General features: G+C 39.3%; 1 protein-coding gene across 5 annotated transcripts in view; it reads right to left on the bottom strand.

Annotated features, from left to right (window-relative positions):
- PARD3B (par-3 family cell polarity regulator beta) overlaps window positions 1–26,750 on the bottom strand; it is a 413,289-nt gene that overhangs the window by 288,949 nt on the left and 97,590 nt on the right. The window lies entirely within an intron of this gene.

Below are 26,750 nucleotides of genomic sequence, written 5' to 3' on the forward strand. Positions count from 1 at the left end.
TTTCTCTAGTCACCCAACATAGCCTTCATAAGGATGAAAGTTTCTTGGTCCAGCTAGGAACACGTACAGTCATCTCTACCCACCACATATCTATTGCCTCTTCCCATTCTCTCCTGCAAGTTTATACCAGATACACTGTTTCTGAGAACAGCCCCTTGGTCACCAATGCCACCACACCTTCAGGTGTACAGGAAGGCCAACGCTGAGCAACAACAGACTGCAAAGTCTGCTGTCCAAACACACGTTAATGTTGACACAAAAATGATTTTTAAAAAACACCAGAAAAGTGAGGTTTTGCCTCAGCTAACCTGGCCTTTCACAAGCATCTTCCTTTTGGTCCCTACTAATGGAAAGTAATCAGACCATGTGTACACAGCTTCATCAACAGAAGTGACTTGGATGCATGTGGCTAGATATTAACTGTGTTATGGTTCCCAGAAAACAAGTGAACTGTGTTAAGAGTTCTGAGAAAACCAACAAACAAAAAATTAATTCCCAATGCATCTAAACAAATGAGAAGACTTTGCCTAATAAGCATTCTAAAAGACATTTTCATCTTAAGGTGCTCATTTATTTCACTTTTCCTGAAATCCTTAGGATTATCTAAAGCTTTTCCTAGCTAATCATAAAAAAAGACCATGACACACACAACTGGTTACACAATATCAAGATACACACAGAAACAAGTTTAAAGAATTGATTTAGTCTTTTCTTCCTCTCTGTGTGTTATTTTAAGGTATATATAACCACTCTCTACATGCTAACATTAGTACATCAAATCTCCTCTGACACTACCAAAAAGTGTCAAAAATTATGTCCTATGATGAACAGTATACTGAAATAAAAAGACAAACATTTAAAGGAGCTCATTTGCCTAAGGGAAGAAATGAATGTATGAGACAGGAAAGAAAAGAAAAATGAAATGAAAAATCCTGAAGTGCTCCTAAGGAAGAAACTGACATTTTCAGGTCTTCCGCTCATTCATAATTTGGTTGCTAGAAATGTGTCAGCTCATATTTACCAATGCATTTTCAGACACACACAAAATCCCTTAAATAATTAGGTAGAAAACTTGCTCTCCTTTTCTATATGGAGCCTGTTTCCTTTTCACAGCCATACAACTAGCTTTGAAAACATGTATTTTGTTTTTCATTTGTCCAAAGTGTACAGGAAAATATAATTCCGATAACAAAGACCACTCCTCTTTGCACTTTATTCCTGCATTACAGGGAAACTACCCAGGTGTTCACACTGCATCCACCACCAGGCCACTGCTATGCTCCACAACTACACACAGCCAAAAATGCTGCCTTAGAGCAGACACCAACATCATAGCAATTTTCTCCAGAAAAAACACCAACCACCTATGGTATCTTTTGTTTGTTTCTAGAATGACTATTCATGTTATTATAGAAGTCCATGATGATTCAAGAAGTTCCACAGCTATTACCCTACAAAAGATTTGCTTTGTCAATCTCACTTTCGCTGTGGGAACAATTTCTAAGAAAGAGGCTGTTACTAATGAATAGGAAATTTGACAGTGTGTAGGACCATGACACTGAAAACACTTTAGGTAATGGTAGGATATGAAGGTCACTTCAGCATTTGCAATGTAGAACACAGTAAACGGAGCTCAGCTGTGATTTGATGGGAATAAAACAGTGAATACCTTAACTAGACCAAGCTGAGTTTCCTCATGGTTTCACACCCTAGCATACTAAATGCTGTATTATATTGTAATACTCTAGATTTACTGCTCCAGGATATTGCAGAGGCCAAAAGCAGGCCTGGCTTAAAAAAAAATTAGACAAGCTGACGAAAAAGACCAGCAAGAACTGTTAAATGGAAATATGCAAGCACTATCTCAGACTCAAAACCCCCAGAACATGTAGTAGTAAAACCAGAAAGGTAAACGGGGAGAACATTGATGGATTTCTCCTATTTCTAGATGCCACCTTCAAGTACTTTCCACTGGTCACCAGCAGAGACCAGAGCAACAGTCTGGCCTGCACTGCCACTCTCACAGGCTCACGTACGTTAAGGTATTATCACATACTTATGTTTCCTTGTAGCCCTGCAGGTCAAGTGAAACTTTAGCAGAAAGAATATAAAATTATTTTATCAGACAAGTAAGATCATGGTAAGGTGTGGTAGCTTACCTACCCGCCAGCCCAGAATGGCACACTGCATTGCAGCTACAGGACGGCAATTCCACCGGCTTCCCGAGACCTGTGCTCCTGCTCCTACCCTCCGTGCTCCATCTTCTGGAGCAGGTGGCCATGGCCCACGGTCAGCTGGCCACGTGCCCATTCTCCTTTTAAAGGAGTCCAGGGCCAATCTCAGGGACACAGGGACACCTGAGAGCCAGCAGGTGCTGCCTGGGCAGCTGTGCACAGCAAAGGTGTGCAGGCACCGGGGCAGGGGGAGGTCTGCAGGTGTGTACCCCCAGCCCCAGCTGAGGCCTCCCGACCCCATCTGCAGAGGGTCTAGGGCACTACTGAACGACCAGACCTGCAAAGGGCTTTGGGTGCTGGTTTTGTAAGAGAACCCCATTTGCAGAGGGTGCAGGTTAAAATAAAGTTTTGAGTGTCACAGCACCACCGTAGCGTCTTTGCTCCACGAGGAGCCCCATGGCACCTGCCCCAATGTTGGGTGACACTCCCAGAGCTAGCATGTTACAAGGCGAACACCTGCCTTGGCAGCTGCCCAGGAAGGAGGTGAATTCCGGCAAAATGGCATGCAGAAATCATAGTGCCTGAAAGCGGGCAAAACTGCTGGGCATCACCTGCTTAATTATACAGAAGGATGGCAAATGGTTTGGTGATGGTATTCATTCTGCATCTTAAAGTGGACATCACACTCATTTACCAAAAAGGTTCAGCAGATGGAGACTTGTTGGCTCCTCTGCTCCCAACTCCCAGGGCAGAGCCAGGAGGAAAAGGCACCTCCGCCACCCCGTCCCCAGCCATCCCAGCCCCCAGCAGGCCCACCAGCAGCAAGCCCCTGTGACACAGCCCGGCAAACATCGGCCTCACGCCGGCCTGAAAGCAGGAAGTTTCTTGCTGCCATCACTCTTTGAGTGACTTCAGTGAAAAGTCCACAGTTCCCTAGTCTACACCTAGGCACTACTTTGATGGATATTTAAAAAAAACAAAAACAAAAACAAAAACCACACAACACACATAAAACAACCACCAAGGAAAATTTATTTCTTTACAGTATGGAACACACCTCTAATTAAGTAACGTGATTAAACTACCACTTTTTAGAGAGTGTGGAAAAGGAAACACTACAGTGCTGCATGTGGAGGTAGCAAAGATGCAATGCCATTCCCCACCAGTGGAATAAACAGCCTTTTGTTATCAAAAATGTCTGTTTAGGAGAGAGCCCCTCAGGACTGCAGTTGGAGCACTTAGTAGCAATTCTAACACTATAAACACACTGCTAATCAAAGTATTAAAAAGATCAGCTTTTCAAAGGCAATGAATACAATTAAGATTATGTAAATAACTATTTAAAATAATAATTGTAGTAACTGACTTATTTCCAGTATGGAAAATTCTTTAATTGGGACAGACAGCCAACCTCTTCTGACTGAAAAGAACTTCAGGACACATTAAGAAATCCCCCACAAACATACCATGAAAACAAGATTTGCAACCCTACTTTACTCTTTACCGGTTCAATATTTATAAATATTGCGAGCTCAGTGGGTCAGCTGATTATTTTTAAAAAAATACATTATTTAACACATTACTCTAGACAGTTGTGAACTGTCAAAGTTATGCTAGTACTTTGCTGTGGGTTTGGTTTTTGTTTTTTTTTTTTACACTGTACTCAAGCATCTTCTTAATTTAAAGGTTATTTAAAGAACATGGGTATTTGCTGTGAAAGATATCTACGTATTTCTGTATATGTAAAATGGTTCTACACCCCACTATTATTTTAATCTCTGTTCACAACCTACCTGTTACCTAGACAATCAATAGTTATAAAAATGTAGCACTTTCCTGTCACTTTTGATTATTAAACTCCTCCCTAGTAATACTGACAGAGTCACAACACAAGGCAGCAATGGTGAACAGTTCTATTTTATTAGCATTTTGTTTGATCAAAGTAAGTGGCAAACTTATTACAAGGCAATGTATTAACTTTGTATGGTGTCCTACGGCACGGCTCATTCAATAGTTTACTAATGTTTCAATTGCAAATCTCCCAAAAAAAGTAAAACAAAATTACATAAAAATTATGTGACTATACTCCCAAACACACAGAGCAACACACACACATTCAATTAAGATCAACCCTGATATGTAAAAAGGTCCATACCAACAGCAGATGATGACATTACTGATTGCAGGGGACTGAGTACAAAGCAGCAGCATGTTTTACCTCTGGGAACTACTGGCCACTAAGATACAGAAAATTGATGCATTATTTCATTTTAAAAAATCCCCACAAGACACTTGTTCCCATGCAAAATTTTACACCTTCCAGGGGTTCTCAGTCAGTCCAAAATGAGTTGCACGCTACTCCAGGAGCCCAAACCGCAGCTGCTTTGTTGTCACTCCCTTGGCAGGCAGCTGCAGGGCCATGTTCAAGTGCATAGCTCATACACTCCAGCCATGCTTCACTGTGTACTGGGATATACACCACATACACCAGAAGCAGGAAAAGAAAGTCCTTCCAAACTGAAATTGCAACAGTTTTATTTTAGTTCTTGTTTATATTTAATTTATCTTAATCAGCAACTTCACGGAGTTTCAGAAATTCAAAGAAAAACATCCTCACCTTTGAACAAAGAGCAGAACTTTACAGATCTTGCTTTAAGGCACTTGTCTGTTAAACCAGAAACAGCTGACTTTCCATTGCCCTATACATCATTTTAAATAAAAAGGTTTTGTAATTATTTTCCTCTTCAAACTACACTTTTGACAACTAGATTACTGCTAACAAGGTTAAAACCTGTACATTTTACCAGCTTTTCTGTACTGAATTAGAAAACAGACACCACTATTTCCTTTCTGACCCCAAATACCAGACATGTACACAAGGTACTAAGGGAGAAATGGCAAAATAAAAGCTTGCTTGCAATTAAATTAATTAGCTTTCAATTGCTGCCAGGAAAAAATTCACCACGAGAAGTTCCCAGTCACAGGCTATCATCAGTACATGATTGAAACGATGCAATTTTCAACAGCTAGAATGATATATTCAAAAGCACAAAAAGGAAGTAAATGTTTAACTTGTACTAAATTTTTCACTCAAGTTGGATGGAAATTTTTCCTCTTAGTGAGGAAAGGATGTAAATAAAGTTTTGAAGTGGAAAAACTATGGACAGCAAAAGGTAGTGAAATCGTCCTGTTTTTTCAAGAAGTGTTTGTTTCCTGCTCAGATGCTCCCTGTCCATGACTTCAAACACTCGTTTAAGAAAAAAGCCAGTGGTTGTTTAACCATAGCTGTACTTCTGACAGCTAGTGCTCCTGTAAGAGTGATTATTAGTTAGTTATAAAATGACATGCAAAAAAATTCTCCCTTTTTTGGGTCAATTAGTAAAGACTTCACACAAAGCACTCACATCTTAACAAAGAGCTGTCAGGACAAGTGAATTAATAGCGGTGACTATTTAATTGAATTTTGTGACATAAGGAGAAGCGATGGCTCAAGCTACAGCAGAAAATTACATTCACTACAGCATCACATTACCTTGTTCTCTGATCCCTCAATGTGGGATCTGTAGGATTAATCTTTTATTTATCCCTACACATACATAACAAAGAGGTAGAAAGACACACAGTGTTTCTATGTGACACACTGATACCAGAATACAGTGAAGTTCAAAATAAAATTTTAAAAAGTTAAAGATCAGAACTTCCAATTCTCTCCAGATGCTTGCACCTACAACCAGACACAGATGGAGAAAGGTTGCAGTTGATAGCAGCCTATATATGACCAATGCAAAAAAGGAAAAGGATCCTTTCCCCTTCTGTCTTCCCCCCCCCCCCCCATTTCTTTCAGCAAGGTTATGTGTTTGGCCAGGCCAGTTCTTCACTCCAGCCTCCTAAAACGTTTCAGCCTTCTGAAACACTCAAGCACTGGCACCAACACAAGATGACATCTACTGTGAGGCTGCTGTGGCCTGACTTTCCCAACCACTGGTTTCCACTGCTCCTTCACACAAGTGCTACAATTTGCTAGATCCATGGTGGGTCAGTTCAGTGAACTAAACCGGGAAGAGAAGCAACTTTCCATCCTCCAGCTGCCACAGCTCTGTCAATCACACAAAGCAAATTTCTGTCAACACATCACTGAGTTAACATCTCCTTAGACTACCATTGTCTGTAATCTTGCAGTAGTGACATATCTCTGTCTCCTTTAATGAAGATGGACTGATTTTTGTGCCCCCACTCCCGTGACACACACTAGAGTACTGTGCGTATACATGTCACAAAGTCTGAATGCCACAGCAGCAACGTTTTTGCAGTTCTTTCAAGGAGTCCATCTTCCTAACAGAAACGCTTCCACAGGCACAGGTTATACTTTTAATTTATGCCCACAAGGGACAAGAACACCTGGGATCGAGGCAAGACAACCTAGAGTAAAGTGTACCATATGTTGAACAAAAAAACTTCATAAAGCCACCACAGAAGTTGTCTCGAACTCCACAAACTCATTACTGTAAAATCAGATTTTATATATTACTTATGAAAGACTCCTGTTCAAATGATTAAAAGATGAAAGACTGGTAACAGTGCAACACAGACAGAACTGGAGGTAATTATGGTACCTCAAAAATGGATGAAAGTGTTATTTAATTTTTCAATTTAGAACTTTCCTGGAGCTCTAAGCCTTTCTTGAATGTCCTTTCAAGCTATTCTTCTGGTATATACTGATAAGTATTTGAAATGGTGTTCTTGCATAATAGTTTGCCTTTGAATTCCTTTAACTAAAAATAAAGGCTGTCAAGGAAAAATACCAATATACACACCATATGGCAGCCTTCCTTCACACCTACATATGAAAACAAATTACAGATACATTACATGAAAGCTATGGTGATTAGCTCATCTTGTTTACCTACATGCCAAAACTACATACACCAAAGTATCTTCCCAAAGACCACCTGACATTTTTCCTACCCTTATTATTCGGATTTCTTCTGGTACTGTCTAAAAGTAGCCAAGAACAGAATCCTACAGCACACAACACAAACACTGGCAGCCTCTGCTCTCAAAACTTTTCAAGGATACAAGGAAAATACAAAACAGCAAGAGAATCACCATGCCTAGAAAGGAGAGACCAGACCCAGCCCAAGTCCCAGCTCTTTCTGGGGAAAGGGAAAGGGTGTCCCAGTAAGGGATCCTTACCCAAACGACAGTACAGTTGTTTTGGCAGAACCCAAAGGACAGAGCAGGGGAGACAAGGCCAGGACTGGTAAAGACCTGCAGTATTTATTTTGGTTTAAACGCACAGGACCACTGGAGGTCCTCTGTACTGCCAAATGCTTCAGATATTTGTATTTCATCGTAAATAGGCACCATGCCAAGAGGTAATACTTTAACCATTTTCAACATAAATTAAGCTGAGATTTTCAAATGATCACCAAGCTGTAAAAGTTTGTCCAAACAGTGAGATACCAATTGTTTCCAGGCTCCACATTATAATCAGCAGATCTGCTTCCCAAGAAATCTGGAGTTCCTCTTGCCCACCACCTACTACACCTAAAAGAATTAATTAGACACAGCAGCATGTAAAGAAAGGACTGCACGTTCACCCTCTGGAGCTCCTGCCCCAGCCCTCCCGCTGAGCCTGTGCTGCGGCACTACCAGTCACCCCATGGGGCTTTTGCTTGTTGAAAAAATACACTGACTGCACTTACTTGAATTTACCCGATTTGTGATTACTGACATTACAGCCATGGGAAGGGGTGCGAACTCTCCATTTCTTCTGGGAGATCAAAACATCTGGACCGCTTTGTTACTACAAGTATTGCATTAGCTCTCTGTCTTATCACTGAATTTGGGCAACTAGCTAAATATTAGAGATCTGGAAACCCATGTTCATAAAGTTTCTTAACAGGTTGGTGTAATTTCTCTCATGGCTTTTGTTGGGTGGGTTTTTTTGGTTTGTTTGTTGGGGGTAGTGGTGGTGTTTGGGGTTTTTTAATTGCTATTTTGGGAAGGTCACCAACTATTCTACAAAGGCCAAAAAAACCCCTGTATTAATAAATCATGCCTGAGAAATAACTTTTGTGCATGCTTTTCAAAGAGTCTAGCTGTTGGTTTTGTGTGTGTGATCAAATCAAAAGATACCCTTATCTTCCTGTTATTTCCCTGTAGCTGAACTGGCAGGTTTTAGGGTTGGGGTTTTTTGTTGGTTGGTTGTTGTTGGTGGTGAGGTTTGTGGGTTTTGTTTGGTTTTGTTGCAGGGTGTGTGTGTGGTTTGGGTTTTTGGTGTTGGGGTTTTTTTTTGTGAAAGGTCATGGGGGGGAAAAAACCAACAACCTACCTGACTGATGAGACCTAATGTACTACTTCTAATTCCCTGTGAGCACACGTGACTGTAATTCAAACAATGCAGCTGATTGGGTACTTAACATTGATATTTGTGGCAAAGTTTGATGAGCCCTTCAAGCATGACTGAGATGTAAATTTTTTTTAAGCCACTTAGTAACTACTTAAGAGCTGTTATGGAGATCCATAGTAACAATACAGACATTCCTTGAGGGTTGACTCTGGGTAGCTTCCCTGGCAGATATAAATGCTAGTGCTAAAATGTCAAGGATTTATAATTATGATGGCGGATGCGTAAAACACATAAAACAAGCCCTATTAGGGTTGATTGAAGTAAATATACCAAAGGACATTCCTCCTTTCTTCTGCAAAAGATTCATGTTCAATGCTATTTGTAGCCTGTCACACTCATTATGTTTTCACATGAAATAGCTTCCGAGTTTTACTAGATAACAAATGCCCTTTGTTTTTATTGTTTGTCTATCCAAGTGAAAAAAAAAAAAAAACAAAACACAACCACAAATGGAAGGAGGACTGTAAAATGCAAGACTGATTATTTACTTTCCGTTTACCTTGAAACTGAGTTCTTTCACCTATATGGACTTTACAGAAGCTAAGTTAGATTTTGGAGTGTGCATTTAAAAATGGAACTATAAAAATGTGAATACTAATATCAAAGACTGCATTTCTTACTACTGCTGTGCTTGTCAAATGCACTTACCGTAATCAGTCATTGAAAAGGAAAAATAATACTGTGCCATGGTATCTGAAATAAGACAGTGTTATCCTTAGAAATGAAAGCAACATCTGAGTTACTATATCATTAGTAAACACCAATAAATGCTTGCTATCATAATATGAATTATAGTAATTCCATAGTGTGAATTATCTCACCTGAAAATACTGCTTTAAGGCAAGCATTTATTTACAGATAAAGCTGTAAGAAGAAACTGAGCAGCTCTTGGACTTGCAAGCTTCTTCATTGCTGAGGCTTTTTAACTTAACAGGGTTTCTCAGGAATCCAAAGTGGCAACAACCAACAATCAATCCCGCCAGGACAGAATCACGTGCAAGGTGTAGTAGGCATGTAGATTTGCACTTGTTAGCCCTCACAGTACCCCCAAGTCCTCCTTTCCAATCCTTTCCTTCCCACTCAGGTCAAACTGTGCCTAATTTTCAGCCCATCCACACACACGTTTGTGGACTCTCCCAAATCCCCATTAACTGTCTGATCACAACGATGCCATTTAAGGCGGCTGAAACATGGCACGTTTTGTATAAAAAGCGCAGAAGCTGATAGGGAAGCAGGAGAGGGGCTGCTTCTTGCTAGCTTTCCCCATTCCAGTCACACCTGATTTGGATGTAGGAGCTCACAGGGCTGAAAGGGAGTTGGGAAAAATGAATTTAGCGAGCCCAGCACCCCTTCTCTTAACTGCTCTGCTTCTGACCCACCTTAGCTGCAAATGCTGCAAGAAAACATTGCCCTTCAGTACACTGCCAGATGTACTTCCAGTACCAACAATTTGTACTTATTCTCTCTTTTCTAGTGTCACAGCTGCATATACTGAATACAAAATTCAAGGAAGTAGAGGTGTCCAAGGTAGCTTGCTAACCTTCACATTATATAGACATGTGAAAATCCTCAGAAACAGAAACCAAAATAAACTGTGGTGAAGAGACATACCATTTCAGTAAGATCAGAGGGTGTAACTGAAACTCTTAGGAATTTGCACGGCTCCTCATACTCTAGGCAATAATTTTTGATGTTAAAAAGCACTTTGTATTTGTAACTAAACACTTCAACTTTCATATCTTTTCCAGATTCCAGTCTAATGAGCAGGTCCCACAGGAACAATTAAGGTTGGAAGGGATCTCTGGAAGTCACTGGTCCAGTCCTTCACTCAAAGTAGGGCCATACTGGCACTTAGCTCAGACTTCAAAGTTGGCTCAGGTTGCTCAGAGCCCAATCCAGTTTTGTGCATCTCCAAGGATGAAGATTTTTCAAGTCGCTGGGCACCCATTCCATTACTTTACTATTATGGTAAAAAACACCCAAAACAACAACAAAAACACACGCATACACACACAAAAAAACACAAGCCCAACACAACACTATCCCCAAACCCTCTTCCACACGTTTCTCATTTTATTAGATTCTTCCTGATGACCACTTAGTGTCCATTAACACTTGTCTTCTTATTGTGGACTTTCAAGAAGGTAGGGCATAGTTTCCTCTACACCTTCCCATTAACTAGTCCTAGACAGCAATAAGATCCCCCTTGTCGTATGAAGTTCACTTACCCTTCTCCCGCCGTGTCACGTGTTCAACCCCTGATCATGTTGATGATGCTGTGCTAAGCTTGCTCCAAGTATGTCAATGCCTTTCTTGCACAGAGGAGCTAAAAACTAGACACAATAGTCTGCCTGTGGCCTCACAAATGCCAAATACAGGGAAGAAACTGCTTCCCTTGACACGATGGCTACACTCCTGCTAACCACCTGAATGTACATTTCGCTTCCTTAGCTGTAAAGCTGAGAAAAATTCAGACCAACTTCTACCAAGTCACTCTTCTCTCTCACTGATCTGACAGTATGCATCACATGCAAAAATAAGTTTTTGCTTTGGCCACAGTTAGTCAATGACAGCACACAATCAGCTGTTCATTTGGTTTTAAATGGCTTTGATCTTTTTAGAGGACATTATGGGATGGGGGAATGGGACTTTGGAAGTTAAAAAAAAAAAAAAAAAAAAGAAGAGAAACAAAAAACCAAACAAAAAAGCCCAGCACAAAAAATACTTGAATTGTAAAACCCATCTGAAAGTATAAAACCATCTGTACAGCATAACACACACAACAACTTTCATTAGTACCGACAGGCTTGATAAATCTTGGGATCTTGCCACACGTCATACAGTTCTCACACTGTGTTTCTGTCTGTGCAGAAAAACATTTCAGTATTTACAACTGCCAAGAGTCCTATTCTTACTGATGCCTACCTTACCGAGCCTGCATTATTTGCCCCATTGCTGACTGTGTGTCAGGCTCTAGAAATGCGAAAGCAAGCTTACAAACCTGGTTGTCATCTTAGGGAGGAAAGGTCCGTCCCTAATGATAAATAAATGCTATCAGTCTCTACTGCTTTGTTATTAATTCTGTCAATAAACAGTGTTCCTAGGCAGTTCCTAGTGCATAATAATAATGCATACATACCCCTTTGAAAAAAATAGAAAATAGACACCTTTTCCCTTTCACACAGTAACCTCATTTTCAAGAGTCTTGACCCTATATGCTTCAGCAGAAATCAGCTGACTTTGATCTTGAGCAACTGTGTTCCTGAAGAGAGCTCCTAAATGTTATGATCCTTTTATGCAAAAAATCTGAGACAGAGAAGAACAGAAGAGGGGAGAAGTTTAACAGAAAACCAACAGGAATGTCACCAAAATCCTCAAAACGTTATTAGTAATAGACTAGTTCACATGGCTTGTTTTATCATACTCATTAACAGAAGACTACAAAGTCAATCATTGTCACTCACAGAAGAACTGTGTTTTGTTTGTGTGTGTGTTGTTTTTTTTTTAAAGGCAAAACAGTTTAAGTATTCTACAACTACAGAAGAAACCTAAAGTTATGCTCTCTCAGAAGATCAGTAACATGCAAAATTTTGAAACATTCAGAAACTTTAAAAGAAGTATGGTGGTTCCAAACACTGCAGTTCCAAAAATATATGTTCCCAAATGAACTACCAGAACAGAAGGATGAGGAAAAAAAAATATTTTGACTTGACATCTTAATGCACCATTACTGTGAAAACAATGAAACTAAAAGTAAAATTTCCAGAGATAGTCACAGCTCTGGCAATAACAAAAAACCCTTCACTGACAATTACTCATTTCAGCAATCAGTTCATAGCAGACATCCTACTGCTGCCTTGCTCATTATAGTCCTTAAAAGAACGATCTACGTTACAAATTTCAGTCATTTTTTACCCTAGCATTAGCTGTCCATAGCATAATTTCATAGTCAAGTTCCTTAATTTTGTAGTAAACAAATGCTAACACCATGTTCAAGATCCACAGTAAAATTAAACATACAACTTTAAGGTTTCCTAACTGAGTGCGAGAAGTCAGGATACAACCGTGAAAATAGTATTTGTAAAAGTCAGTAGCAACTATGTGTGTATACATGTATGTTATACATCCCTTGGACATGAATGTGTTTGCAAGCAAACAAGATCTGACATATGTACCTTTCTACTACCCAAGCACTGGTATGCGTTATTCAAATATGAACACACCCTATTGAAACAGAATACACAAGAAAAAAGTAACAACCATTCAAAAAATTATAACACTGGGAATGTTGTCCTTCCACAACAGTATAGGATCAAAAAAATAAAACAAGTATGTTTTCCATGATATTATAGTTGCTCATTAGATGGAACTCGACACAATCCTCGTTTCCAAGGCTGAATTTCAATGCCCTATTAAGTATAGTGCTTAAAATTTACTTGATGCAGAGTTTTGTAACAATTAGGTATAAAAGCCTGAACTGCAAATCTGATACCTGAACAACAATTAAGATTATCTTAACAGTTCTTAAGGAGACTACCTTCTGTAGAGAAAAGCACTGAAGGAAAAGGAAATTTTTCTGTTGTATTCAATACACTGCAAAGTCCTGAGCATGGTTTCTTACCTACATTAATTAATTTTTTATTAGATAATAAAAACACCGAAGACTATATTGAACCAAGAAGTTGAATTCAATTAAGATTCCCATTACTCTGAAATATTGTTCTAACGGGATCTGAAGTTTCCTTTTTTTGGAGAAAAAAAATCTTCATGTTTAGGGCATAGTCTCATTTTGATTACAGTAGTCTGAGTACTCTGCCAAACAGTGGTATGTCTTGGGAATAAATTACTTCAGACCATTCAGATCATTACTCAGAAATTTCAAATGTAATTTTTCAGATAGAAGCTTGTTCATCCATTTCACTCCTCATTACAAATTATAAAGGGACCTATTCATAAAGTAAAGCATTTTTTATTTAAAGAAAAAACAAACCACAACCAGCAAAACTTGGAGTGAGTGATTTACCAGGCTCCACTTTGAAAAGCAAGCTAAACAACTCAAACTATGCGATGGGGGAGGAGTAAAATACTTTCAGCTAGTAAAAAAATTCTCAGAAAAATTTTTCAGTCATGAATCTTCAAAATATCTTCACTATCACAAAGCGTCATCAAAACTGAAGCCCACAACTAGCCAAGTATTTTAGCCTCCTCCAAAACAATGAACACAACTATTACTTGACCTATCTGCGCTGAGGTCTCACCAGGCCCTGTAAAAGGGAATTTGTGTTTTCCTACCCTTACTATCAGTCCTTGAATGGATTCACAGTAGAATTCCATTTGCCTTCCTCACTGCCACATCACCTCATTATGTGACATTATTCTAACAGTCTGAAATACACAAACATTCAAGTTGGTAGAAAATGCTAACAACGTTGATTCAGTTCTTTATCTATTTCTATGGAATATTTTTAAACACGCTTTTTTTCTTCCAGTAAAAAACCACAAAACTAACCCACAAAGAAAACCCCTACCATAATATGAGAGTGACCTTCTTGCTCCTCTCAATCACTTCCTCCACACATATGGCTTTCCATCCTTCTGTGGCTACACCACACCAAGCATTCAGTCCCCTCCAGGTAAGCCAGTTTCATAATGGCACACTGCTCTTCAAGGCTTACAAGGCTTTTCAAAACCCAAGGGGGAAAAAAAAAATCCATGAAGAAAAATTCTAGACAATATAACAAATATATTGACACTGCACTGAACCCTCCATCCTCCACAATAAACTTCTTTCCAAGAGACCAATAGTATTTTTTCCACACTTAGCTGAAATCAAATCTCAGGGGCTCCTATCCAGTGTAAGTTACACAGTTTTTTATTAGTAATTCAGCAGACATACACACTACAGAACTTGATGCTAGTCTTCAGGAAGGTTTCCAAAAATAACTTCAATTCCGATTTAAAGAACTGGGTGTTCAAACTACTTAAAACAAACAAAACCAAACCCCCCCAAAACAAGTCACAACACACTTTGCAGCAATGAATGAGAGCCACAGCTGTCAAAGCCAAGGATGCCTGCTACCTTCTTCAACAGAAATTAACAAGAGAGATTTTTTTATGAGGCACAAAATGCCACTCCTTTCTCCCTTCTCACACAGGGTCTCCCTTTATTCTAAAAGTTAAATCAGGGCACCACGCAGTCTGAGGCTGCAGGCTGGTGCCCAAAGGCCAGGGTCAGTTTGGTCGCTTTTACTGGGAGCTTCAGTGTAATTTCCATCAGCGTCCCCCAGAAGGCTGGTGCTCAGGAAAAGTGCATCCCCCAAGTATTCCCTGCACAGAGACGCAGGGATTTCAGAAAAGCTGAGGAACAGCAAACAACTAAAGTTCACCTGCTCTTCAGAGACATTCAGAGGCAGAGAAGGATCTGCCAAATATCTATTGCACAGGACATCAAAACAGAATTGATCATTGTGGGTGGATAAAAGACTGTATTTTTTTCCTCACAGTTGCATTTGAATTTATTTCAAATAAATAATTTTTAAATAAGTTAGGCTAACACAAGTCAAACACAAAGACATAAAAAAAATGGGACACGGGGTATCACTCTAAACAGTGGTTCTGGCCAAGTTTATTTTTGCTTTTTGCCTTCCCCTATACATGCTGTTTAGGTTACCTGGGAAAAATATAATTTTTAATCAAAATGAAGTTTGCAGAGCTGTGCTTCCAGTCAGCTATCCTTCCCTACGTCAGTAGTCTACCAATAACTAATTAGCCCTTGGCCTCTGAACCTTCAGGGATTTAGTACAGGGAAGAGGCAAGAAAAGCAGCTCCAGTCCAAAATCATAGTAATAATTACTAGAAGGCTTCTGCTAGCCTGCTAGGTACTTGCTCCCTTCTGTGCTTTCAGACTCTATCAAGAAACTCTACAGCTTCTGTTGACCCAGCAGAGCGCTTAGTCTTTGGACATTTCACCCCACTCCACCAGGATTACAACAATTAAAACTAATCGTTTCTGAGCTACTCTTCAGCCACAACTTGGCAGTATGGAGGGAGGCAGGCTGCTGTGTAATCTGCCAGGTAATGCAAATTAGACTAAAAAAAGTAGCAGGATTCCACAGTCAATTCCTATCCTCCACAGGATTGCTCACAAGTAGCACGTTCCTGTGTAACGTTTTAAGGAAACTCAAACAATTGAAGAGGGGAAAGCCTAGAGCTAACCACATGGAGCTAGAGCTTCCTGAAGAGAGAAAATGACAAGCTCCTGACAGTTGTAGCTGCCACTTCTTGGCAAAGCATATATTCTCATTTCAGTTTATCTAGGCAAGTCAATTCAACAATAAGTTCATTCAAATGAAAAATCAGCTGAGAACTGAAAAGCAGGAAAGCTTACTAGTCTTTCTTGTAGCCTCTGAATAAAATAAATAAATAAATGCAAGAGCTGAGCACCTTTAGGTCCAAGACCCTGAAAGACTCTTCCTGGTCTCACCCAGTTTATCATCTGCAAACTGCTTCTGTTCAGTGTACCAGCTTTAAATGCAAAACTCTCCCCAATGCACATCCAGAATATTTCCCATTTTTTCTTAACTAAAATGCATTTTAGTTCTCTGCAGCTTTAATTGAACTTCAATTACTAAAACTAGCTTGACACAAGCCATGAAGAAATTAATATTCTACTAAATAAGAACTGTCACTCAGCATTTCCTAAGCCAAATGTAAAAATTAAGACTCTGAATAAATGTATGCTAAGTGCCATTGCATAAATATGCATATAATGCATTTTGCTCTTCATAAGAAGTGTTAAATTTAATGTAAAGACATTTAATTGCACATCAACATTTCATGGTGATCAATCACTGAAAATCAATAATTATTTTAAATAAATGTAGAAATACATTTAATTCAAATCCAATTACTTTAAATACATTTTTGTTTACTTTTCAATCACTTTTCAGTCTACTTCAGTCAGTTCACTCTCTGGTTAGGAAACGGGATCTCAGGACATAACCCCACTAACTACTAAAACATGTTTCCTTTCTGCAACCAACAGTTACTATGCTGACAGTGAAATCAATTGGCAACCCAAATTTCTCATCCACAAGTGCATCACTGAGGGTTTACCCCCACTCAGACTCTTTACAGAAGTGGGGTTTTTTAATGCCATTAAAATATTCCAATCCTATTAGAAAGCAAATATAAAGGGGTAGAGAGAGCATGCATAATACCACTAACATCCAAAGATTTCTTGGTCCCCATTATCAGATATTAATTCTCCCATTAACTGATGTTTTGTAAAAAAAAAAAAAAACCTAAACAACAAAAAAAAGGGTTTTTTTAAAAAATAACAGCTCCATTAGCAGCTGCATTAAAAGTGAACAAAAGCAGCAACAACTGCCGATATGATTATGCACCTAATCCTTTTTGAAAGCTTCTGTATCCAAAAGCACCAAACATGCACTGTTCAACTCTCATTTCATACCAGGTGTGTATGTACAGGTTATTGAAGGGTTTCCCCCATCTCAGTATTTTTAGCAAGCTCTGAAAACTAATCAGTCATTTTTAGCAAGACTCTAGACAGTTTCCTTTAAGGTCTTGTAAAGCCATAATATGGTTCTTATTTGAAGAAGAAGAAGAAAAAAAAAATGGTTTTCTTTTGCATACAAGGAGCATGCTTCAGTTTCAACTGCGCCAGCTGGCAGGTGCCAGCCATGAGCCTGCCAGCAGATGGAAGAGCCTGTCTCCAGCAGGCACTTGGAACATTCTCAGCTACCTGCCCAGGTGTACCCTGCATCGTGGAAATTTTCCTTTACATGCGTCCCTCTGCTGCGTATGATGGTACGTGATCCTGTTAGTGTGAACAAAGCAGCCTGCCGTTTCCTACAGGAGGAAGGAACCCAAGCAAACAGCTACACTTTAGTTACAGGCACACGTATAGCACTTTTCCATCCTAACTGTGGCTTTATTCCTAGGTGAACAGGGGTAAATGAAAGGTAGATCCCATGTGATAAATACATTTTCAACACGACTCTTCGACAAACCCACAAGTCCAAGATTCTCAAATCAGTACTGCATAAACAGAAGTCATGCAAGTTCACACCACACCACTGTTGTAGTCATATTCCCGTTCTCCCTGCAGGAGTCTACCATTTCTTTGCCTCACTTGGACATGTGTTGACTAACTGGATTAGTCCACAGATCTCCCCAAAAAGATCACCAAAATCATCCATAGAATTGCCCTAAGATGTACTGTACATCCAACCAGATCGTAGCCTCACCAATATTTACTAAGTCACTCAGCTAATATTTCCTCAGATATTGTCAAGAAATACAAGTTATACCATCCAGGTCAGTAATGGAGGGAGATTTATCTATATCACGGGTACTTTTTCCCACATCTTATGAATGTGAAGCCTACGAACCAGTCATAGCCCCTCTGAAAAGTTTGGCACTTCCACTATTCCCTCACAGATGTTCACATTACCAATAATCATCACCACAGGGAGTCTCAGCACTGAGGTTAAGGGTTCAATATACTCACTTTAATCTTACTTTGGAACACTTTCCAGTATATTCCAAAACAAAAACAAAATATAAGTTTAAAAAAAAGTAACGGATTTATGTCCATGCTCAAATATATTATGTAGCGCTATGAACTGCCATAGAATCATGAGGCAAACTGATTTTAAGGTACCACAAAATCCCAGTTCTAGCTCAACAATCATTATACACATTCAAATGCCTTTAACAACAAGGTAAACTGATAATCTGTGAAATTAAAAGCATATATAAATACAATTAAAGTATTGTAAAAACAAACATGAACTAAAAATTAACAGCTATGCTAGTAAAGAGGAATTCCAATTATTTATTTTTTCATTCAACACTTTTTTTTAATCTACTACAAAGAGTATAAGACAATATGGAGAATTTCTCCATGTTCTTAGTGGATAACATATTAATGCTATTAGTTAAACATTATTTATTTCCACAAACAAAAAATACAGAACAGCTACATTTAAATTCCTTAATTTTGAGTATAGTACCCAAATCCTACAATCTCCAGCAGACAAAATGCATTGGTTTCATTAAGAGTATTTGTTGCTAGCAGCGCACCCTATACCTAATGCAGTAACAATGGAAGGTCACAACAATAACCAAGTACAAAAACTGTACTCTGTGTGTGTGCATGCACACGTATATTTAATGAACACTTGTGAAGAACAGCAGAACAACCATTCCTACTTCACAAACAGACATAAAGGCACAATGAAGCTGATTTATCCAAGATAGCACAGGATATCCATGACAAACCTGGAGTTAAGCCTACTTTTCCTCAAGTCCCAGGTTACTCCTACAACTGTGAAATTCTTTTTTTTTTCCTTACTAACATTTTTTTGTCAATAGTTCAATTGCTTTACAAAATCTTGATCTTAATTTTACATACAGGAGAACCGATGTGCTATGTCAAATCCCTTACCCACAACTGCCCAGAAAAGCAATGACAATTCTCACAACTGAAGGTCCTGCTCCCTGCGCTGAGGAATAAGCCACAACAGCCCTGCAGTCAGTGTAAGCACACGGGCTGCAAAGAGCAGCAAAGGAATTTTAACCTTCACAATCCAGCTTGTTTCAAGCACAAGTGAGCAGATTCCAGGGAAATAGAAAGGCATTTGATATTAGAAGTCTTTATTCAGGATTCCAGGCAAATCTTCAGTTTCCAAGAACTCCGAGTTGAACCCTGAGTTCTCAAGGAACACTCAGAACTGCACTGCTGTAAGAACATAGCTAGAGACGCCACCATGTTCATTACTCACACTGCAATCACTTGTTGAAAACACCCTATTAGGAGCCTATACAGTCATGTCTACAGACTCCGCAAGTATCATTAAGGAGAATCCATGTGCTCTCCCCAAAAAGCATGTTTTCCAGCCTAGGACTTCTTTGTTTGTGTGGGAACAGAATTCTCATACCAAGAGACAGGAGGTTTAGAAACGTGGATTGGCACTGCAGAAGCTCTTACTCCTACCATCAGCATATATTCTGAAAAAAGATGACATCCAGCTGGAAGGCTCACATGTAGAAGGTGTAGTAAAAAAAAAAAATAAAATCCTTAATTGTCTAAGTGGCTGACAAGCATACAATAACCTGATTTTTTTTTTCATAAAATATATGTTTCTCAGAATTAATCTGTTTTATGACAGATCGACACTACCATGCTTTCCCAAATCTCCCACTTAAGTGCACTTTTACAAAGAGGGAATACATTTCAACAGCCTATAAAGCAGTTAGGTCTTTCACAAGCCATCATCACTGTTTCTATAAAGTATCGGAAGCGAAGATAGCAGTATTTCAGAGTAGACAAACACATGCAGAAACCAAAGAAAATGCATAATTCAGTAGGTAAACACTAATCAAAACACATGACCAAATTCTTTATATGCACTATAAGGACCTAGAGTCTCAAGGTCTTCAAATCCTCAAGAAACATTCACTTTTCTTTGTTGTAAGAGAAGGATTTCGAAACACCAAAAGAGTAACTGGAGAAAACACATACTAGAAAATAGTTTCAGTGCAGTTTAGGCAGAAGGGTTGCAAACCAACCTTTGTAGGAATTAGGAGATGAACACCTACAGCATGCTCTAGCTTTCAGTAACAGAAACCACAGGAACTTTAGAGAAATTTTAAATACTCAGGACTCACTTAATAGCAGCAGCTTTGAAAACTGCAGAGATGTATGAAAGAGAAACCAAGAAGTTAAACAATTCCAAACCACAAGTAATTGAACGACATGAATACTCACATTAAAAGTAGGCAAATACAAGATTTGTCTCACACCTTTAAAATGAGGAGTGGAGCAGGGGAATAGAAGTACTTTCTTGTATTTTGATCACAGAGAAGGAATTAAGTTACAAATGACACCATTCTAATGAACCAGAACTGATTACAATCTTTTTTAATGAAAAGGTATGCAAAACCAACAAATACAATGCATTAGAGCTTGGTAAAGATCAGTAGTTTAGCCTCAATGTTATCTACTGCACATCTGCCACACTGCATTATCTTACTACTCAAGCATCATTTTTGCATTTCAATGTAGTAGCTCCATCAGATTAATGCCCAAGACATTTCAGCTGTGTTTCAAGTAAATAAGTGGACATACAGGAATATTATGCATGGCCTGTATCATTGACACTGAGCAAAGAAAATGTGATTAGCACCAAATTGCATCTGACAGGGGAATCAGAAAGCTGTCAAACACAATGACATGGATTCAGTATTTAGAAGGTAAAAGGGGGAATAAAGAAGCTGGCCAGTCTGGCATGGAGACAGCAATAAAACACAACAGCTATGATAAATTAATTCATTTACTTATGAAAAATTAGAGGCTTCCACACACAGCTCTCATTTATAATCTTGTCAATCTGGCAGAGTAAATAAAAAGCCTATACAATGCACAGTGGGAGGGAAGAAAAAGGAACAAAAGAGGGAGAAAAGAAAAAACAGACTTTTGCATTTATTCTAACAGAATAATTTCTTACATTAAATCACACTGGATCAACCCTTTGATAGGAGTGACTCATGCAAGGATACATTATAGCAGTGGTTACTGTGTTTACTAGCACAGTGGTAAAACAACAGGAAGGTTGAGATCAAACACTCAGAAGCCATATAAAACAAAATTAATTTTTTTACATGCAAGAGATACTATTACGATGTCTGTCAAAAGGATACCAGGAAGAGCTCCAGGGGGGGAAGTGGAAGTAAATTCAAAGGACCAATCCATGGGGCAAGAACAAGCTCTAGAAGGAGATGTTCATAAAACAGCTGTCCAGAGTGGCTGTCAGAAATTCCGCCTTAGAAATTCCGTCTGAGAAATCCTTTTCAGGGAAAATAAACTTTGCAACATCCTGCAGCTCAGTCTCTGCAGTGCTTTCCAAGATATTCTCCCTGGATCACCAGGCAGACCCAGCAGCCAACAAGAGCAATGTGGCTACAGTAATTTTCTCAACTGAGGTCACTGTCATAATAAGGAGATCAGAGAAACATTGGCCTTTCAGGGGAGTATTTCAGCGATCACCATGTCTGGCAATTGTCAGTAGGTCAGTTCAGACCAGAAGATAATGAGTTACCTGGTAATGAAAGGAAAAATGTCTGTATCTTAACAGAACGGCATGGAACACCGCCATGAAAATGTTAATGTCCGTGAGCAGCAGCAAGGACAACTGTCAGCATCAGTGCAGAGGCTGAATTTTCACCTTCTGGCATTTCACACTTTGAATGATCACTGCAGATCTATTAAAATCCTATCTATCCTTAGATACATACCTTGTCCATACAGTGTTTAGGATACAGTCAGCTCATATATAGTCCTGAGTACTGGAAGGATTGTTTCAAAACCCAGTGAAACAGCTCACCCTGCCACTTGCCAGACATTAACTCTACAGCCTGAAAGAATTCCAGGAGATCAGAAGGCCATTGTGCTCCAGAAATAGGTTAAAAGTTGACATCTACTCCAAAAAGCAAGCATCACAAGACAAGCCAGTCACTAGCAGCATTATCCCACCGTTGACTACACACCCAGTTTATATGGGAGTGACAGGCTGGGACAGAGGAGGCATCTTGCTGACAAGCACACAAGCGTGTGGCAGCACAAATCCTGTGGCAGAGCAGGAAACTTAGCCCGCATTATTTAATAAGACTAGGACCGATGGCTTGTCCAGAAACACCCTTCTCCCTCTCCAGTATAGTCCAACCTACAAAATAATAATATAATATTATTATTTCTATAATTGTTATTATAGAAATAAACAATTCTATTTATAGTGGACCAGTGGAAGAAAGAGTGAAGAAGGCAAGTCTCACCTCTAAATCACCAGACACACCAGCAGAGAGCCAGGTCTGCACCACACCAGCAGTTCTGTCAGCCTCTTGACTAGCACTAGCATTACTGTTTATATCCTAACCCCCAGAGTTAAAAGAAATTGGTAGTTTTATAGGGCTATTTTTGAAATCTGCAAGACACTTTAGAGCAGATACTTTCTAGTTCACTTTGGAGAAGCAATTGCAATAAACCTATTTCCAGAAAACTATTAGCCCTGAAGATTCTGAATTTTGTACCTTTGCCACATACCTCTAACCATTAGGGGGTTTTTAATATGCATTATAACTAAAATATTTTCATGTTGGTCTACAAATTAAGTACTTAGTATCCAATTCAATATATACAATTCAATACAGACATACATACCATTTGACACCTTCTGTTGCAAATTCACAGATTATAAATGTTGCAAGGCCAGCTGGGGCTTACTTGTGAATTTCTGCAAGATTCTGATTTTCTTCCCCCATCTAAACTTAAATATGCAGTCCTTAGCAGTCCTTATGCTTGTGGAGCCAGCCCTCCAAATCCAAGCTTCTCGCTGGCTGTATAGGTAGATAACCAAACAAAGACGGACACTGCTTGAACACCTATGAGGAAGACAGGTAAGCAGTAGCAGTGGCATAACTGATCTCCTACCTGTTCACGTTTAGAGACCTAGTGAAAAATTACATGTTACTGAAATAAACCGTAGTAATTTTTTCCCCAGTGTCCTGCATCTTCAGAACAAAACCAAACCAATTCTGTAGCATTCCTATAATGAAATATTTGCTACATCATCACTTGGAAATCATGTTTTCTCCACTTTTTTTTTTTTTTTAACAATACAAAGGTGCAAATAGCAAAGTTTTAGGATTAGCCCGTACACTTCAGGTTCTCTGCCGAATTTTGTCCTGCTTTGCTTCTCCATCATTGAATTTTACTCAGCCTTCGATTGAAGACAGTATTCATGCACCGTATGATACCAACGCTTGATGCCCAGAAGAGGGCACAAGCAACCCTGGGGAAGCCACAGGTCAGGCTACCGAAGAACATCTATGAACCAACCACTCAACCGTTAATCTGTCAAATTCACAACCACAACTTCAAATGAATTTTGAATTCTTTCGTATCTGATCTTTACAAAGCTTTGAGAGAGGCAATTTAAAAGGCTGCATATTGCCACAACCAGAGGAAAAAAAACATCATACTTAAGATTTTAGCTATAGAGGTCATTTAACATCTCATTCCAAATTTTCAGCCAATTTCAAGCCTTCAGTAACACAAAACATGAATATATACAAGTTTACATGGCCTATGTGAACTCAAGAATATACCTGGAGTGGGGAGGGGAAAAAAAAAAAAAAAGAACAAGTCTGATGGAACTGTGTGACATGAAAGTTACAGGAAATACTCGGTGCCTGGCTAAATCCCCTTACAAGATAATGCCTGTTAATGATAAGCTACTTCACATCACTTAACCATCCTTTTAAAGCATGTTAGAAGCACACTTTTCAGCATAAATGCCTTTTTATTTTGACATTGCATGCTACATTATGAAAATGTTGTATTACAGCTCACAACCATGCCACAAAAGCCTGGCTTACAATTAAGCTTGTTGTACTGTACCATGGAGCAGATTTTTTTGCTGTTTTATTGCTTTTAAGGTACACATCTAAAGAAAACAGCATACTTGTTCAGTTAGATGCTTTAAAAAATTATTTTTCTTAAAACACCTGTAGTTACAATTGCATGAAGGTATAGACCAGATAATTGCACAGTCCCACTGTTTCTGAGAATTTCACAACTGGTCAGGACACAAAGTATGACCAGCTGTAATATCTTGTTTGAGCATTTGCTGCTCAGTTAAAACAGATTTTTGTAAAACATTTTCCTATTTTTCTATCTGCAGTATTGCAAAAGAGTAACTTGGCCCACAGGGCTGAGACAAGAAGCAGATCATAGACAATATGGTAATGCTGGAACAAACACTTAGGAACAGGTAAGAATACTTGAATTAACCATTCTTTATTTCCTTTCTCCTTCTATCCCCTTAACCTATTTCACTCTCTCTGTACTTGCCTGCCATGTTTCACTTGCTAAGAAACTGTTATGAGCTCTTCAACCTTTCTCCAAATTTCAGGAAAGGCACTGGTATTAAACTCCACTGCACACAGATACCAAATAGCAGTCTAGAGAACTTATTTTCGTTCCTAACCCACAAGTTTAAGTAACTGTGACAAATATTTAAAACTGAAAAGTTCATAAAATGAAAAATTTCTACATAAGTCCCGCCAGGTACAGACTAAGGCCCAGGTCCTGCAGTATTCGGCCTGTTCAATGAAATTTGGGGAACTGTCCTAACCTCTGCATCAAGAACTGCCGGTAATTAGAGCTTTGCAGAGTGCTACCAACACTACCCTAGCAAAAAGATCAGTGTAATTCACAGTAACAGGGTAGCACAGCCTAGTCCTTTCCCATACAAAGCATATCTCACACCTGTCAGCATCCATGAAGCCGGTGACTTTCTGGAGAGGAGACTAGACCCTTGCTGCTCACCCAGGAAGCAAAGGAGAGCTGCAGCTTAGTGATGCTCACCAGTGCCGAGGGCACGTATGGCACCAGTGTGCCACAAATGCTCATTCAAGTGCGCACAGACTCAAGTTACAACATCCATTTGGAGCCCGCTGGGGGCAGAAAGGACTTATGGCACCACTAGGGCCCCAAACAGTTTTAACCTTATCTCAGGGCCAACTCAAAAATAGATGTCTCTATGTTCACCTCAAGAGCCACTACTTACTCATCCTTACCCATTTCTGACAGCACCCACTGCCTTCCCTCACATTTCTTCAGCGCCTCTGGTCACAATGATATTAAATAGATGACATTGATGAGGGATGGAGGAAAACAAAGTAGGGAAGCTATGTGTGCATCTGAAACTGTAACTTACACAGTCCCTGGTGATTATGCAGAAAATTAAAAGAACCAAATCATCCCAGCTTCAGGTTTGTTTGGAGGCTAATAAATGCCTGGTACTCCAGAAGTTAAAGACATAACATGGGCTTAGTGGGGTACCAACACTGCACCATACTTTCACAACATTCACACTTAAGGTACAGAACAGTGCTGTTATTCTTTTGTATTTGTTAACAGCTGCATTCCGAGGCAGCAAACAGGTCATTCATTCAAAAAAGCATCCCAGAAGTAAAATTACAAAGTATTAGCTTCTTTCTCATGGGACCGCATTGAGGGCAGGTCTGCCACTGCGAAGGATGGTGGGGAGCAGCAGAGGGAAGTATGGTCAGCCTCCTTTAACCCAGCCAGCTCAGCTAACGGTTGCAAGGGACAGGGAATGGCTGGGACAAACACCCTGCCCCAGCCGAACAAGGACTCTGAGCCCCCACACAAAGCGTGCCAGGTCCCTGCTGCTGCACCTTTAGCAGACTTATTTCCCAAATTAGTGAGCCTAAAGAAAACTCATGTATAACCATTGTTTCAAGCTGAGAGGTGTGACAGGTGAGCAAGAAATAAAGGAAACAGGTAAAAACCATTGTATCGATAAGCTTGCCCCATATTGTCTCTTACCTTTTGCCATAGCTGGACCTAATCCTTTTATTCCCTGCTCCTGACTCCCACATCAGCACCAAGTACTGCAGCTGGCCCAGTGTGGTGAGAAAAATGACACAAGAACACTCAACAAGGAAGTGCTTATTTACTACACAAGGCTTCCATAACTATTAAACATCCCATTTTCCCCAATTTATTTACTTCCTATGTCTAGCATTATGGTATCGAGGGTGACCTGCATAGGTTAATCATTCTGCCTTCAATGCAAATGCTTTAGAACTCTTACGCACTTCCAGCAAAAGAATTTCAAAGTTCTTTTCCTGAAGAAAGGCAACCTAACAGTTATTTTTAAAAGTGCGCTAATACAAAATTAATGACAAAGAAATTGTTTCTCTCATCGGGTTTGCAAACATTTCTTTATATAAAATAAAGTATTAGCCAGCCACATAATGACTGCCATGTAGTATTTTTCATTGAAAACAAATGTATACAAACTGACAGACAAAATGGCAGCCAAACTAAATATTTAGCATTAAAGGTGAAACATTAGCTGACAAAAAAAAGCAAGGAAAGTTTAAGTTAAGACTTTCTATCTTCGCTTTTCATGTTACATCTAAACTTCAAACAGAAAGTGATGTTGCACCACTCTCTATTACAGTAAGCATGCAACATAAGTAAGGCAAAACAGAACTGTGAGCAGAGTGTCAGCAATACCTTTTGATTTCTCTGCTTTTGTCAGCTTGCA

The sequence above is a fragment of the Falco biarmicus genome, chromosome 8 (assembly GCF_023638135.1).
Source record: "Falco biarmicus isolate bFalBia1 chromosome 8, bFalBia1.pri, whole genome shotgun sequence".
In the NCBI taxonomy this organism is placed as follows: Eukaryota; Metazoa; Chordata; class Aves; order Falconiformes; family Falconidae; genus Falco; species Falco biarmicus.